This window comes from Arachis ipaensis, chromosome B2 (assembly GCF_059453495.1).
Source record: "Arachis ipaensis isolate K30076 ecotype BB chromosome B2, ASM5945349v1, whole genome shotgun sequence".
NCBI lineage: Eukaryota > Viridiplantae > Streptophyta > Magnoliopsida > Fabales > Fabaceae > Arachis > Arachis ipaensis.
Genome location: NC_142437.1, coordinates 11,333,072 through 11,351,040, shown reverse-complemented (window position 1 = coordinate 11,351,040; position 17,969 = coordinate 11,333,072). Strand labels below are relative to the sequence as shown.

The 17,969-nt window shown below is 33.5% G+C and overlaps 1 protein-coding gene and 1 long non-coding RNA gene across 4 annotated transcripts in view; one reads left to right on the top strand and one right to left on the bottom strand.

Annotated features, from left to right (window-relative positions):
- Window positions 1–15,131, bottom strand: part of LOC107624978 (uncharacterized) — a 34,466-nt gene extending 19,335 nt beyond the window's left edge. Inside the window, exons 1-3 of one of the 3 annotated variants that reach the window (XM_088504815.1) lie at window positions 14,827–15,069; window positions 13,326–13,395; window positions 11,929–12,021 (exon numbers count right to left, since the gene is read on the bottom strand). The gene's annotated coding sequence lies outside the window, so the exon portion shown is untranslated. Of the gene's footprint in view, window positions 1–11,928; window positions 12,022–13,325; window positions 13,396–14,826 lie in introns of all 3 variants that reach the window. The other 2 variants (XM_016327481.3, XM_016327482.3) reach the window with 2 other exon arrangements.
- LOC148573030 (uncharacterized) lies at window positions 10,503–12,625 on the top strand. Its single transcript, XR_015905156.1, has 2 exons — window positions 10,503–11,039; window positions 11,161–12,625. It is a non-coding gene; the product is annotated as an uncharacterized LOC148573030 (long non-coding RNA).
- Window positions 15,132–17,969: the final 2,838 nt, after the last annotated feature.

Sequence of the window (17,969 nt, the reverse complement as noted above, 5' to 3'; positions counted from 1 at the left end):
TTGTATGCACGTTTTGTGCAGTAATTTGTGACTCTCTTGTTTTCTATTTTTCATCATAGTGAAGCTATATCCTAGTCTTGGTGACTCGTGGCTTTTACTTCTCTCATTGAGGAGGTTTTTCACGTTAAAAATCTTTGTGTGTTAGCTTGTTTCTAATTTCTGGTTTATGTGATTTTTCCGCTGCTATTAGGTATTATTGTGCTAGTGTTAATACTTGTTGTGAGTGGATATTGTTGCTCCTCTAATTCTTGCAAGTAGGAAATTGTGTATTTTATCCTATCAATTGACATCAGAGCTCAGTTTTGGGTATTTGGTTATAACTTGCTTGAAAGATGGAGGCAAATAATTCTACTAGGATGATAAGTTTGAATGGCACTAATTACCATCTATGGATGGAAAAAATGAAAGATTTATTGTTTGTCAAAAATGTACATTTACCCATATTTTCTACACAAAAACCAGAATCTAAAACAGATGAAGAATGGGAGTTTGAACACCAACAAGTTTGTGATTTTATTAGGCAATGGGTAGATGATAATGTTTATAATCACATTGCTAATGAGACTCATGCTAGGGTTTTGTGGAATCAAATTGAATCCTTGTATGCTTCCAAGTCTGGCAATAATAAATTGTACTTGTTGCATATGTTGATGAATTTGAGATACAAGGAGGGGTCACAAGTATTAGATCACTTGAACGAATTTCATGGAGTTCTAGATCAGTTGTCAAGCATGGGAATCAAGTTTGAAGATGAGGTTCAAGAATTGTGGTTGCTAAATACTCTACTAGATTCTTGGGAGACTTTTCGTATCTCTCTTACTAATTCTGCTCCGAATGGTAAAGTGAGCATGCAACTTGTTAAAGGTGGCATTTTAAATGAAGAGATGAGAAGGAAGACGCAGAATTTTTCGTCACACTCTGAAATGTTAGTCACTGAAACCAAGGAGAGAAATCAGAATAGAGTTCAAAAGGGTAGAGGTAAAAGCAGGAGTAAATCCAAGGGAAGATACAAGAATATTGAGTGTCACTACTGTCACAAAATGGGTCACGTTCAAAAATATTGCTATCTTTGGAAAAACAAAAACAAAGGTAAGCAAGAAAAGAAGGATGATAGTGGTAATGATCCTGTATCTTCTATTTCAGATGATCTTCTTACTATTGATATTGTTGATTATGAGTACAAGGTCAATCTTGTTTCTGATGATGAGCTCAGCTGGGTAATTGATAGTGGCGCCTCAATACATGTTACACCGAAGAAGGAGTTCTTCACTTCTTATACTCCAGGTAATTTTGGAGTACTTAAAATGGGTAATGATGGCTTGGCCAAAGTTATTGGTGTAGGAGATGTTTGTCTTGAGACTAATATGGGAATGAAGTTGCTACTCAAATATGTTAGACACGCTCCAGATGTTCACTTGAATTTGGTTTCAGTTAAAAGGCTTGATAATGAAGGCTTTGTAAACACGTTCGGCTTTAGACAATGGAAGCTTACTAAAGGCAACTTAGTGGTGGCTCGAGAAAAAGGTACTTCAAGTTTATATGTGATGCATGCCATGATTGCAAAAGGTAGTGTGATGCGATTGAAAGTAAAGAAGTTTGTAGCTTGTGGCGCAAAAGACTTGGTCATATTAGTGAAAAAGGACTTGGCTATTTGGCTCGAAAGGATGCTCTTTCAGGTTTGAAGAATGCAGAGTTGGAGAAATGTTCTCATTGCATGGCTGACAATCAAAGAAGATTATCCTTCAAGAAGCATCAACCTTCAAGAAAATTAGACTTTTTGGAATTGGTGCACTCCGATATTTGTGGTCCTTTGAAGGTACGGTCTTTTAGTGGAGCTATTTACTTTATTACTTTTATTGATGATCATTCAAGAAAGCTTTGGACTTATACTTTGAAAACAAAGAACCAAGCTTTGGAAAAGTTCAAACAATTCCAAACTTTAGTTGAGAGGCAAACAGGTAAAAAGTTTAAATGTATTCGCACTGATAATAGTGGTGAGTATTGTGGACCATTTAATGAGTATTACAAGCAGAAAGGCATTAGGCATGAAAAGACACCTCCTAAAACACCTCAGTTGAATGGTTTGGCAGAAAGGATGAGTAGAACGTTGATTGAAAGAGTTAGGTGTATGCTTACTGAAGCTAAGCTACCTAAAGTCTTTTAGGGTGAAGCGCTACTTACAGCGGCTCATGTGATTAATCCGAGTCCTACAATTGCTTTGGACAATGATGTTCCGAATCATGTTTGGTCGGGCAAAGATGTCTCGTATGGTCATTTGAGAGTCTTTGGATGCAAAGTATTTGTTCATGTTCCAAAGGATGAGAGGTCCAAGTTGAATGTGAAGACAAGGCAGTGCATTTTTATTGGATATGGTCAAGATGAGTTTGGTTACAGGCTTTATGATCCAGTTGAAAAGAAGCTTGTAAGAAGCCGTGATGTAGAGTTTAATGAAGACCGGACCATTGAAGATATTGATAAGGCAGATAAGAGTCAATCACAAGAGAGCAGTGACTTGATTGATGTAGATCCAGTTCAGCCGCCTCCTTCATCAGAACAAACAGATAATCAAGATCAGGAGCATATGTATCAAAATGAGCCTTTGGTTCCTGATGACCAGGAGATGGGAGATCCAATTGATGCTCCAGTTGATGATGATGATGATAATCAACCTGAGCTACCTGAAGATCCCCTAGGTTTCCATCCTAGGAGGTCTTCTAGAGAGCGACGACTTTCAACGAGGTATCCTTCTAGTGAGTACGTAACATTTACTGATGGATATGTGACCTTGACTGATGGGGGAGAACCTGAATGTTATGCAGAAGCTATGGAAGGTGACAACAATAAGAAATGGTTTGATGGAATGCAAGATGAAATGAAATCCTTGTATGATAATCAAACATTTGAGCTTGTGAAGTTGCCAAAAGGAAAGAAAGCTTTGCAGAACAGGTGGGTTTATAGGTTGAAGCATGAAGAAAATTCTCAGTGTCCAAGGTACAAGACTAGATTGGTGGTCAAGGGCTACAAGCAGAAAAAGGGAGTTGACTATAATGAAATCTTTTCACCGGTTGTGAGAAGATCTTCTATTAGGACTGTTTTGAGTTTGGCTGTAAGTCTTGATTTAGAGATAGAGCAGATGGATGTGAAAATTGCTTTCCTTCATGGTGATCTTAAGGATGAAATTTACATGGAACAACCTGAAGGTTTCATGGTAAAAGGCAAAGAGGATCATGTTTGCAAACTAAAGAAGAGCTTGTATGGGTTGAATCAAGCTCCAAGACAATGGTACAAGAAGTTCGAGTCTGTTATGGCAGAACAAGGCTACAAGAAGACTACTTCTGATCATTGTTTATTTGTTAAACAGTTTGCTAGTAATGATTTTATTATCCTTTTGATATATGTTGATGACATGCTTATTGTTGGTCAGAATGCTTCTAGAATTGATATGTTGAAGAAGCAACTTGCAATGTCATTTGCAATGAAGGACCTTGGGCCAGCAAAGGAGATTCTTGGCATAAGAATCGAGCGTGATAGAAAGGAGAAGAAACTTTGGTTGTCACAGGAGAAATACATAGAGACAATGTTGCACAGGTTTCAAATGGAGAAAGCAAAGGCCATCAGTACTCCTCTTGCTACACACTTCAAATTGAGTTGTAAGCAAAGTCCATCAAGTGATGAAGAGAAGAAAGACATGGAAAAAGTTCCATATGCATCAGCCGTGGGTAGTTTAATGTATGCTATGGTGTGTACAAGACTGGATATAGCTCATGTTGTTGGTTGTGTTAGCCGTTTTGTTTCAAACCCAGGAAGAAAGCATTGGAATGTTGTAAAATGGATAATGAGATATCTTCGTGGTACTTCTAACATGAAGTTGTGTTATGGGAGTGATAAGCCTATTCTAGTTGGTTACACTGACTCAGACATGGCAGGAGATATTGACTCTAGAAGGTCCATTTCAGGCTTCTTGATCAACTTTGCGGGTGGAGCTGTGTCTTGGCAATCAAGATTACAAAAATGTGTTGCTTTGTCTACTACCGAGGCCGAGTTTATTGCCATTACCGAAGAGTGAAAGGAGATGCTTTGGATGAAGAAATTCTTGAAGGAACTCGGGTCTACTCAAGAGAGGTATGTGTTATTTTGTGATAGTCAAAGTGTTATACATCTTGGTAAAAACTCTACTTTTCATTCTCAATCCAAACATATTGATGTGAGGTATCATTGGATATGTGATGTTTTGGATGCTGAGTTGTTGGAACTTGAAAAGGTTCATACTGATGAGAATGGTTCTGATATGATGACCAAGGCATTACCAAGATGGAAGTTTGAAGTTTGTTGCTTAATCGCCAGATTGGCAGTTACCTCCACATAGTCGTGAGGGGGAGATTTGTTGGGTTTTTGGGCTCTCTTCCTATGTGGAGAAAAAGCCCAAATGCTAGTATCCAACCCCATGAATAGTTGAAGTGGCTGAGGTGAATTAGGGTTGAGAGAGAGAGGTCATTATGCAAGGAGAACACCAAACACTAGAGAGAAAAGAAGAGAGAAAGTTATTTTCGCACATACACAGAGCTGTCTCTGTAAATTGGTCACTGCAAATACGTTAACCGTTAGATCGAGCTCAAATTTGAACAGTGTATTTTACACATCAGGTTATTTGATTTCACCGTTCGGATCTTTAATTAAACATCTGTAGTTGGAGATATTGGCCACACACAGTAGCTCTATTTTTGTGGTATTTTCATCTTCTTGTTCTTGTTTTGAAAGCTTTGAAGCTTGGGTTGTTTGGCTTGTTATATGCACGTTTTGTGCAGTAATTTGTGACTCTCTTGTACCCTATTTTTCATCATAGTGAAGCTATATCCTGGTCTTGGTGACTCGTGGTTTTTACTTCTCTCATTGAGGAGGTTTTCCACGTTAAAAATCTTGGTGTGTTAGCTTGTTTCTAATTTCTAGTTTATGTGATTTTTCCGCTGTTATTGGGTATTATTGTGCTGGTGTTAATACTTGTTGTGAGTGGATATTATTGCTCCTCTGATTCTTACAAGTAGGAAATTGTGTATTTTATTCCTATCAATATTTGGAGGATAAATAAATTAAATTACTGCGTCCTTTACTGTCGGGTTTATCGTCAAATTTAGTGAAAAATTTTGGTGACCCGTAATGGTTAACCGTCGAATTTTTCCGACAGTAAAGGTGCATAAATTCAAATCACGAACCCTCTTTTTCCTCATTCAAAACCATCACCACCATCTCTCTCTCTCTCTCTCTCTCTCTCTCTCTCCTTCCAGTGTCTCCGTCACCGCCATCTATTGCCACCGATGAGACCACCACCATAGGAGCCAATATCTGTGGCCGTCAACCCACCGTCGACCCCTCCTTCTTCCCCTCTTCTCCTCTCTCCTCGCGCAATCATATGTCCGTCGCCCCCACCATCATCACACCGCCGCTGCCTAGCCTTTGGCGAGTTTCCCATCCTTCGGCGACCGCCCTTCCGCTACCTCTAGGTTCGGCGACCACCATTCCACCACCATTCCGCCGTTCTACATTCCGGGTTTCTTTAAAATCTGTTTCTCTTTCTTCTTCAATTTCTGTTTTGGTTAGGTTGTTTCATTATTTTAATTTTAGCTAGGTATTTTAGTTAGAGTTAATTTTTTATTTTAGTGAATTTTAGGTGGTTAGAATAGATTAGTTTTAGAATTATTAGTTTGTTATATTGCTGAAATTATTGAAAATTAACTGAATTATTCGATAATGCTATTAATTTTTTGTTGAATAGGTTGAATTTGTGTGAATTGATATTAAAAGATTATTTGTTTTGTTAAACAATTGTTAAAATTTGGTTGAATTTGTTGTTGTGTTGCTTAAAAAATCACTTAGTTATTTTCACTTAACTTCTTTTTCATTTGGTTATGGGTTCATGAATGTGACTTGCAAGAAATGTTGGTTAGATTATTGAAATAACTTAACATATGTTAAAGTTAATGTATTATATATATTAAAATTAAAAAATATGTTTGTTTCATGATAATTAAAACTTTTGAAACTTCAACAAATAACAATAAATATTCTAAAATGTTTCTTTCTAAAATTTATTATAGAAAAAGAAAACACATGACATTTTGATACTAATAGACATGCAAGACAATTCAGTTACTGAAGCTTTTTGTATTTGAAAGATGAGTTCAATTATTATTTGTTTTATTTGTTGAACTATTTGATTTGTTGTTCTGAATTTTTGTTAATTAGTATGCTATTTGCATACATGACGACTGATAGAGGTATTTCAGATCAGGCTGCTGGTCGTGGTTGTAGTTGTGGTCGGGGTAGAGGGAGAGTTTCTTCCGATACCCTCGGGACTTCTGGATTCTCTCCCTTTACTCTGACCACTCCGGTGACGTCACGGGTTGCAGGTTTAGCGGATCAACTGTTCATCATGGTCCCTAACTCCAACTGCGTGCCTCCGTCTACGGCGACACCACCGCCTCCTCCCGCTCAGTAGCCCATTGCCACGACAACGCCTCCTCTAGCGATGGAAGCTGCGGCCCCGGAGTCTTTTCACGGAAGTGAGGCAGTTGATGCCCCTCTACCACCTCCCATCGTACGGTTGACCATTTTTCTGATGGCAGCACGGGATACGTATCACTTTGAGTTTTATATATTTTCTGGTTATGATTATTGCTGAAAGTTCTTGAAAATTGATTCTTGTTTAGTGGATTTAGGTTGATTTGGTTGCCTGGTTATTGTTTCCTGTTTCAATGATTATGGTTATTGCTAAAGTTCCTGAAAATTGCTTCCTTTTTAGTGGACTTAGGTTGATTTGGTTGCCTGGTTATTGTTTCCTGTTTCAATGATTATGATTATCGCTGGCATCAACCCTGGTGGTGGCACATGGACATTATCGACTTTTGCGCCACTGACTTAGGGCCACGAGACCAACAACAACGACGACGACGAGGACTACCTAAATCTTTAGTGATTAGTTTTTCATTTTATTGTTTCATTGTATTTATTTGATATACTTGACTTTTAATTTATTTGAACATTGTATTATTTATTTTAAATAATATTATTTATAAATTGACCATTTATTTAAAAAAATTGACATTATCGTCGGATTTACCGTAGGAATAATCCGATGGTAATAGTGCGTGAAACAACATTTTTTTGCGCCAACAATACCGTTGGAAAAATTAGCCCGTAATCAGTTGGTTTTCGAGTTGGTAATCCGTCACAGAATACTGTCGGATGAAAAAATTTCGATAGTAAACATTTACCAGCGAAGTTTTTACTGTCTAATTATTTCCGATGGTAGTTAACTTAGGATCAGATTTTTTTTATTTTTCCGACGGTATTCATTATTTTTCTTGTAGTGATAGTGATTAATTTTTCCAATTAGGTTGTTTTTGTTCTAGTTTATTATCTTCTTATTGTTATTTGAGAGAACACACACAAGGAAATATGATCATTCGTAGTGGGTCGACAAGCACCTCTCAGGAGACCGTTGTAAGTCTCCTAAACCATTACAACTATTCAATATTATGGCTTATATTTAAATAATGCTAATCCTTTTCCAATATGAAATCAACGACTATTCGAGGAGATCGTGGTGAAGGCCTACGAGGAACGTGCCATCCAGATCGCTCAAGAGGGTCTAGAGCCGCCGCCCATTGAGGAGGATGCCTTGTGGACGCAGGCTGTAGGCAAACACAAGTGGAGTAGGGTTTACAGTGTCGGATGTATCACCACCACCACCACTCTGCGTTTCTCTGGTGTTGAGTACTTGAGTCCACTGCTAGTGAATCTGTGGCCATTAGGGAGGTTACTCTGCTCAATGCGGAGCTGACGTAGGTCTTGGAGCAAGAGATGCAGTAGCACAAGACAAAATATGTGTAGCTGGAGGCACACTACCAGCCAAAGCAGGAGTAGTTGTGTGCTCATCAGAGGTATAAGGGAGAGATCAGCCGCCTCCAATCTACTGTTCACACTCAACTCTCCAATCTCGACCAATGGAAAAGCACAGTTACTGACATGTACTCCTACATGTAGCAAATATCGAACAACTCATTCAATAGTATGCTACCCATGCCTCCTTCACCTCCACTTCCTTGTTCACATCGTTGGTCGTGAATGTTGCCGCCATCAGCTCCCATCAGCAAGATGACAAATCACTAGGGGGTGGTGATGGCAATGGTTTCATCTTAGATGAGTACTTGTAATAGAAATTTTTTTTTGGTATTTTCAATTTTGATGACATTTTTATATTTATTTTTATTTGTTATATTTACAACATCCTAATTTATCGATGGAATAACCGTTGAAAATATTAAATTAATTATTTTCACCACGTCTTTAATTATCGACGGCATGAGCATCATTATTATTTTATTATTGCTGTTAAACTCTGTCGGTAATATTAGTCCAGAATTACTAATACATAATTTGCACGCATTTTTATCAACGTTTTGAGCTTCGAAAAGGTTGAATAGCGACGGCCTGATCATCATCAGTACGGCTGTCAGAACAAATTGTTCCTGTTGTAGTGTAATAACAAGCATTTGATCCAGCATACAACTAATAATTATTTTAGTACTTATTGAAACACGAATATAGTTTGTCAATCAACATATGTTGGAAAGTTTTTAAATGTACTTAAAATACCAGTGTTTTAATAATTTTAACTGTTCAGTTTAATTAATATATTATATATTTTTTATAACGAAAATCAACTATTAAAATTATTGAAACACTAATATATCCCATACACTTGTAAATCTTCCACATATGCTGATTATTGAACGAAGTTGTTAGAAGTGGTTATAATACTTATCATCATCATGCTTTCTTTGACAATCTTATCTTTCTTCCTTTTTGTTTGTTTATTTATTTTTCATCCTTTGTTATTTTGTACACACAATGTTAATATGTTATCATTCCTTAAAAGAAAATGAACATTTAATATGGTCACAAACATAAAAATCAAAAAGTAATATATAGTACATCCTAGTATTTAACTACAACAAATATGGACTTTAGCAACGCCAAATTTTGCAACACCTTAAAACCGTTCTCTTAGATAGTTTTAGACAACGATTTTTTATAGTGTTACCGTTGAATTTAATTTTTCATTATTTTATAGCAACAAACTAAAACCGTTCTCTTTGACTATTTTAAAGAACGGTTTTATAACCGTTACCATGATTTGGTTTTAACCAACGGTTTTTTATTGTTATTTAAATAATTGTACAAAAGAAACACATAAAAACCGTTGCCAAAATGCTACAATTTAAAACCGTTCTATTAGATAGTCTTAGACAACGGTTTTTACAGTGTTGCTGTTGAAGTTCAATTTTTCATTACGTTATAGCAAAAAATAAAACCGTTCTCTTTGACTATTTTAAAGAACGATTTTATAACCATTACAACAATTTTTTATCAAACAATAATTTTTTAATATTATTTAAATAATTATACAAATTTAAATATTTTTCTCTATAAATATTAAATTTGTAGAACACTCAAAATTATTGTTATAAATATATGACAAATATTATTTATAGAAGAAATAAATTTAAAATAAATTTATAACAATTATAAATTTTTGGTTTCATTCCCGCTCTAAAATTTAAGATAATATTTTTTTAACACTTCAAAAAAATTTCAACAACCTCTCTTCAAAACAAAACATAGAGACTTGTCAATTTTTCCTCCCTCTACTAGCCTTAGCGCTCCATAACCCACACCACTCATCATTAGAGCCATCATCGAACAATGCCAAACTTGTAACAACCCAAGTTTTTGAAAAATTAAATAATGATTTATTTATAATTTATTATATTTGTTGATAATTTTATTTTAAGAAAATTATTTCACTAAAAGTAGTTAAATAAAATTTTATGATACTTTAAATTTAAAAATAATTAAAAACTATATATAATTTTTATAATAGTTGGAGTTTAAATTAATTAGGATTTTTATATAATTTTTATTATAATTGAATTTTTATATAATTAAAATTATAATTTTGATAATTAAAAAATAAGAAAGAATTATATAATTTAATTTAAGTAACTTCTATTATGAATAATTTATGATTTAATTCGAGTTTCTTACTTTTAGAAAATAATCTATTAAGAATGATTAAATTGATTTTATAAATACTTTGAGTTTAAATTAATTAATATTCTTTTATATTTTTATTGTAATTGGTTATTTATATAATTTGAAATTAAAATTTTAGTAATAAAAAAATAATAAAGAGTTAAATAATTTAATTTAGATAATTAATATTTCGAACTTAACCTGTATTTTATAAAGTATAATTAATCTGTTTATTTTATAATTTAAATTAAAAATAATTATTTAAAATGAACGATATATTGATAAATAACATTTTTAAATAATTTTAATAAAATACATTTGATTTTAAAGTTATTATTTTACTCTTTAATTTTATCCTTATACCTTTACAAAACCCTAATTTTTAAATCAGAAACCTAACCCAACACTAATTACACTCACGCGAATACAGAGAGGGGAAACGAAAGAAAGAAAGGGAAAGAGAGAAGTGGGGACTCGGGGACGAAGGAGAGGGAAGAAAGAAGGGATGACACCGCCTAGGATCGCCACCATCGTTGTCGCCGAGAGAGAGAGGGGAAGAGCTGCGTTCCGAGACAGGGAGAACCAGAGGGACCGTCGCCGCCATCATCGTGCGTCGCCATTGAGCACACGGATGAAAAGGAGACGCGAGCAGTGAGCGAGAGGAAGCTTCGTCCTCGTCGCCGAAAGTGCGCCGTCGATTAGGACAGGACGAAGAGGAATGCGAACGACCAGAGAAAGGGGAAGAAGAAGAACGCATGGTGGTGGGTGTTTTCCTTGCCGTCACCGTCGCAGTTTTTGAAGCTCACCGTTGCCGCCGTGAGAGACGCTCTTTGTTGGCGCTGCTACTGGGGGTTTGGAGAGAATGGCCCCGTTCTGCCTCTGCCTCTGGGTTCTGCAAGTTGCTGGAGTCCTCTGCTGCTGGGAACCAACACTGGAGCTGCCCTAAGGTAAACTAACCCCTTCAGTAATTTTAGTTTGGTAAACAAATTCCCAAATGAACTACCAATCATTGCTTTTACTGTTTAATATTCGAATCTGGTCTAAAGAAAAGGTTGTTACGTTATGCAGCTAGTGCTTTGCTCTTTATTGAAAAGGGTGTTGATCCATTCCTTGTTCCATGGAATCGGTAAGCACTAAAAAATTTTGTTTACTTAGGAATGCCCTGTTTGTTTGTATGGACTTCAATTCTGAATATAAATTTGCAACATGCATATTTTGGTTTTGGGACATCTGTAAAATAACTCAGTAAATTTGTTAAGATTCTATAGAGTTCCTTTAAAAGAAAAGCTTGCAGTTTGAGAGACTATAGCCAACTCTTGCAAACCATGAAAGAGAAGGGGACTCAACAGACAAAGGAAGGAGACCAAAAACTTGCTGATGGTGGAACCATACTTATTGTGTTCATTTGACTGTGAACTAAAAGCTAATAGCATAGAACTCGCACAAATAATATCATTTTGGATGTGTTTTAAGCTAATCATGTTTACCTTTATTTATTTGAATCTATTTTTACTAATGCAAGTAAAATTATTGGATAGATTCATAACAAACAATAATGAGTTCTATCTAGAAAAATGGAATTAAAGAAGAAAAAAACTATGAATTGATATATAAGTTCTTTTTTAGAGGACTAAATCAGGAATATATCTTGACATTTTTGGATATTTATAGCATAATTCTTCTACATGGACCCCCTGGAACTGGAAAGATTTCGTTATGTAAAGCATTAGCTCAGAAATTATCGATTCGATTTAATTAAGGTGCACTGACAACACTGTTAAAATTTTAATACAACATTTTCCAATGAGACAAGTAAATAAATGAACAAAAACTCACCAGTTTATTTTTGTACTCAGATTCCCACAGTGCCAGCTTATTGAAGTGAATGCACATTCTTTATTCAATAAATGGTTTTCTGAAAATGGCAAGCTGGTATGCATGTACAATAGTTATTAGAAGTACCAATGCTTTGTAGTTGATGAATTTCCAATTTGTTATCACTTCAGAGCTTATTAATAGATGAACTGTTATTATGTTGTATTGTTTCACTGAATGCACAATTGTGGTTCCTTGTTGTTTAGGTTGCAAAACTTTTCCAAAAGATTAAAAAATGGTAAAGAAGAAAGCAATCTAGTATTTGTTTTGATTGGTGAGGCAGAACAAAATTTAACTTAATGCTATATGCTTGTCATGTATCCGCTTTGGGTTAAGTGTGTGGTCATGCAGATGAAGTCGAAAGCCTTGCTCCGGCCAGGAAAGCTGCTATATCCGGTTCAGATTATTCATATTCTATTCAGGAATTTGTGAAGATGATGAAGAATCTATTTGCTATTGTAATATATCAATCTCTTTTCTTTATGATTAGATATGGTTATGGCTTAGACTCTTATTATGTGATTTTAAAGTATCTTAGTTTATTTGACTTCTAAAATCTCTTTTATAGGTCACAAATATGTATGAATGTTATAGAATACTTTAAAAATCAAATTTGATGGTAAATATTCAATTATTTTCTTTAGTAATTTGATTCAAATAATTAAGATTATTTATTGACACTAAATTAAAAAATAGCTGGAATATTAATTTTAATGCAACATGAGAAAATTATTGTAAATAAAAAAAAATATATAACTACAAAAAACCGTTGTCAAAAGTCACAAAAGGAATGGTTTTAAAACCGTTGCCAAAAAACAACACCAATGGTAACGCTTTTAAAACCGTTGTCTTAGACGACTATTAAATGGCAATGGTATTAAAACCGTTGCCAAAAAACGACACTAATGGTAACGCTTTAAAACCGTTGGTTTTGTGAATAATAAAACTACAACGGTTTAAAATCGTTGCCTATTCAGTTATAGTTTTAAACCATTGGATCATGAAAGAGAACGGTTTAAAACCGTTCCTTATCGAGTAACAGTTCGAAGCCGTTGTTTAAAATTTTCTTTCAAAACCGTTGTCTATACCAGTAACTTTGGCAACGGCCGCATATACCACAAGTCAAAAATTATTGCCAAAGCGTTGTCTAAAGTTTTAGGAACGATTTTTTAATCTACGACAACGGTTTTTGACCGTTGCGAAAATCCTTATTTGTTGTAGTAATTTGTTTCCTTAATATTAAAATCATGTTAATAATTTTTATTATCAAAAGAATAGGGTGTAATGGTGTATTACGCATGATGTAATAAGTAATAACGAAACATATAATACAACTCAAAATCAAAGATAAATCTTACCGTTGAATATAGAAGCCCGCTAATCCACACTTTAAACTCATAAACAACCCTTAAACAAGAGACGTTGACCCTGAAAAAGAAAAACAAAGAACCTCCATGAGCGAGACAAGTACTGACTCTCCAATCGAACCGATTAAAATACTAAATTACTGAATTAATGGTTCAATGAATAAATTATTAGTTAAATTGATAATATCAAATTAATTAGTTAATTAACCATTTGAAAGATATTTAAATTTAACTTAGAGAATATATTTAAAAAAACTAGCATATATAATAAGAAGAATTATTCTAGTATATTTATGTTACGATAATTATTTGTTATAGTATTTTAAAAATTATTGCTAAAATTAAAATAATTTTTTATTATTTAATAATATTTTTAAAAAAGTATTGTTAAAGATAAGTATTACTAAAATATAAAAAAAAATATAATATTAATTTTAATAATACTTACCTATTTATCGTAACTACTCTAAGTATGTGCATACTAAAATTCGCCTAATAAGAATCATGATATCCCAATGATTGTTGCCTTTGAGAACTAAGTTTGAATCCTACTATATTCAATTTGTAGTTAAGGCTAATTTTATGGTATCTTTTTATTTATCGTCTAATTTTTACTTAACTTATTTTTTATAATTTTTAAATATTTAAAATTTGTTAACTGTTAAACTTTTTAATTTAAAATTAATTATTTAATTTTTTTGATAATTAGATAATACTTTTAGACACAATAACAAATACCTTTCAGTTAATTGGCCACACTCACACTATGATATCAGCATACACATCAGTAAACGAGTCTTACTCTTACATGCAGTGATCTGTTCGGTTCGACCATAGTAGCTCAGGCCGGTTCAGACCGGTGACTTAAACAATGCTATAATCCACTAGAGGAGTAGAGGTATGGTTTATTGATTTTTCAGTCTTGGATCCAGATTTGATAACAATGATTTGCTACTTATTTTTCAATCAAATATTTCACAAGTTTTATAATTCTATTAGAACAGAAGTGATAGAATAAGTTAATTATTTAAGTTTAATTTAAATATAATATTTTATATTTAAATAAAATATGCAAAAAATTATTTTATGTGTTAGATATATATACAATTAGACTTCCGATACAATAATATATAAGAAAGGATGATTTACTTTCTAATTTTCGAATGATGCCAAAGTAATTATCTTTAACAAGTTCAAGTTTCAAACTAAATATTTATTTATAATTTCAAAATATATAGTAATTAATATTAAGAATTATTTCTTTCATTTCTGCTTTTATCTGTCACTTTAATTATTATGTGTGGTCATCCTAGCTATAATCTCCAACTTAGCATGCTTGCTTAATATGTTTAAATAATCAAAACTATGGGAAAATGAAACTACAGGTAGTATGTTTAAATTGATCATCGGAGAGTAAACTTTCACTTGCTAAACAATATAAGAGTATGTATAGACAAATTATATGAATATAGAGTAGGCTGCTGGAACAAACCTCCACTTCAGGTAGATCTGTAGATGGATGACGATCACGTCATGAAGTTAATCTATGCTTCATCATTACGAAGACAACCAAACTTTTTTTTTTTTTTTTTTTGTAAGTAGGAGTGTAACAAAGGCTAAATATATCCTAATCCTATCTGTAATCACTTCAAAGCAGGGAGCACAAATTCGGGGATGTGCGGGGTTGGTGAGCATTTCCCTTGAAGTGATATTGTATATATTGCAGCCAAATCAAAAGATTAAAATATATGTGCTGTATTATATTATTGTTTTTGTTGGGCTATCGCTGTAAAATGTAGTATTTAACTATTTAAGTAAGTGCTATATGGATGAGGAGTAGTGGATTACATCTGTCAAATATTATATAGAAAAATGAAAGAGTAAGGTATAAGGGTCCCAATTAAATTTTTTAATGAATCAATTAATTTTTTTTGTTAAAAATTAAAAATTTTAAACTAATTGTTTCATAGTATAAAATATTATATTGGTTCCAATTATTGATCAAAGTCGCAAATTATTTTTTAACGTTTTAAACGTATTATTTTAGTTTCAAATAGTTTAAAATAGTATCAATATAGTCCTACCATTAACCCTGACGGTCAATAGTTAACAGAGCATCCTACGTGACCGTTAAGAAGCCAGGGTGACACAACTGTTTAACACTACCATGGAGACAAAAAAGTAAAAAGACTAAATAAAAATAAAAAATGTACAGGAAAATAAAAGAGGGGTGGCTGTCGTTATCTTCTTCACCATAGACGGTCCTAATTGCTGCACAGGTAGGGTTTAAACCTATCATCACCACCTTCATTTGGTATTTGTGTTATTATCAACGAAAATGACTTTTCAATCTTCATGTAACAACAAGGGTCGAAGGAGAAGGACGACATGGTTTTGTGGTGAAAGACCTGTGCTCCAAACGTCGTTGATGCCGGAGAAGACCTACACACTACAAGAATGAAGAACAAAGTCTCTGTTTTGAAGGAGAAAGTGTACTATGCTAAGAAGAAATTCATGGTAGCATTTGCTTTATTTGGAGATCGTTTGGTGAATGATGACATTTTTCTTACTATAAAAAAGAGTCACAAGTGTTAGGCACATGAGGCTACCATACATGTGAAGTAATGGCTTTGAAGGACAGAATGTTTAGGTCTACGGGATTTGGGATTTTATTTTGGAAAAGTGTAATGTATAGCCCAAGGGCTATGTGGTTTAGCAACATGAATTTGTACACCCTTTTGATGAAGAACTGAGAAATGATTGTGATTCATATTGTAAAATAGAATGTCAGGATTAACTAACACAAGACCAACATATGAAACAAATTTTGGCAATTTACCTACAAACTGACAATGTATCAATTTTCCATTTCATAACCATTTGAAACCAAAACATAGAGTACTGATTCAGTTGGTCCTTACATTTACCAAAATAACACAAATTCTAAAACAAAACATAGGATTTCATATGTGGCTCTTGACAATTGAGAAACAAACATAGTTTCTAAACCAAAATAAGTTTCATATGTAGCTCTTTAGAATAGAAAACAATAAAGTAAACTAAAAGATAGAGTTCCTATACATATCATGCAACATTCTTCTAAGTCCTCGGAGGTGTTTTTGTCATATACTTGAGCACTCTCTTGGGTGGGTTTTGCTCAGTTAGGGAAGATGTTTAGGACGCTTGTTGCACACTTGGACTTCTTTGAGGAGGTTTGTGACTGTTGAGAGCAAGGTTCTTGTGTTGTGCTCTTCCTCTTAGGAGGCTGTGTTGAAGTTTTTTTTTTTTGAGTTGATATCTCTCCCTTTTGCAATGCCTTTGTGACATTTGTCCTCCCGATTGATTTCAGAATTGGCCTAGTAGCTGAGTCTTTGCAGATCTATCATACAAACAAACAAGATCAAAGAAGAAGAAACAACATTAGCAGTAGCTTTCTATCATACAATCATAGAAGATCAAAGGGTTAAGCATGATTTTGGTCCCTAACATAGAGGCCAAAAATTTATTTCGTCTCCAGCCTTTTTTTCGCTACAAAGTGGTCCTGAAGATTTCAGTTTGATTTAAAATCGTCATTTTTATCAAATTTTTAATTTTTATTTCAAGAATATCCCTAACTAAAAAAAAAGAAAAACATTGAATAAGGGGGAAGGGATTTGCAGGGAGGGGGGAGGAGGGGGAGGAGTTGGTGTTGTGTATATGGTATGAGAAGATGACAAAATCTTATAATTGTGTAGTGGTTTCAAGGCATGATTAGATCGCTTTTTTTAGAGAGATATTTGTCTTCACACTTAGTTGTTATAGGGTTGATGACAATATTCTCCCAGGATACAATGAAACCAATGAATTTCTTAGTTAGCAATAATAAAAAATTCTTAACTCTCTTGAACAAAGAAAACTCTCAATAGATAAAATCACATGTACACTTAGTACTTATTATTATCCTTTTGTTACGCACACTTTGAATAGTGGGCAATTCATATATATATATATATGCTGCATGTATTAGGATAAAAAAGTCACGTAGTTTATGAATAGATGTAACCTTTGGTTATTGAATAGTTACATAATGAAAAGATGTGACTTTTGATTATTCCTTGAATAGGTACAAAGTACCATTAACATACACTAACAATCATTTATAATATACCGTTAGAGAAAGAATTAAACCGTAAACGGTAATTATTTAATCGTTTATATTTAATATTAATATATTAATTTGTAAATACTCTTTAATCTCCCACTATTTACAAAATTTAAATATTATACAAGTATATGCATAAAGAATGTGTCACTAAAATTAAACATTCTTTTAGTGTAAATTTTAAAGTTCTAATGAAGTAATAGGTGTCTAATCGATTAAACCTATACTCCATATGTTAGTACCAAAAATCACACATTACTTATACCCTCCAAGTTCAAGAGTTTACAATTTTAAGCACTTATATGGCCTTGTGCTCATCCTGGTTTCATAAATATTTACAAGAATAAAACCTCTAAAATTCTCGATTAGAGCGGTACCACTCTTATATTCATATAGGTGGAATCTTTTGATAGATAATATTATCATTCCATTAAGAGTTTAAACTCACCCTCCTAATTTATTGTAAATAGCACTAAATCCTATACCTTAGTGCT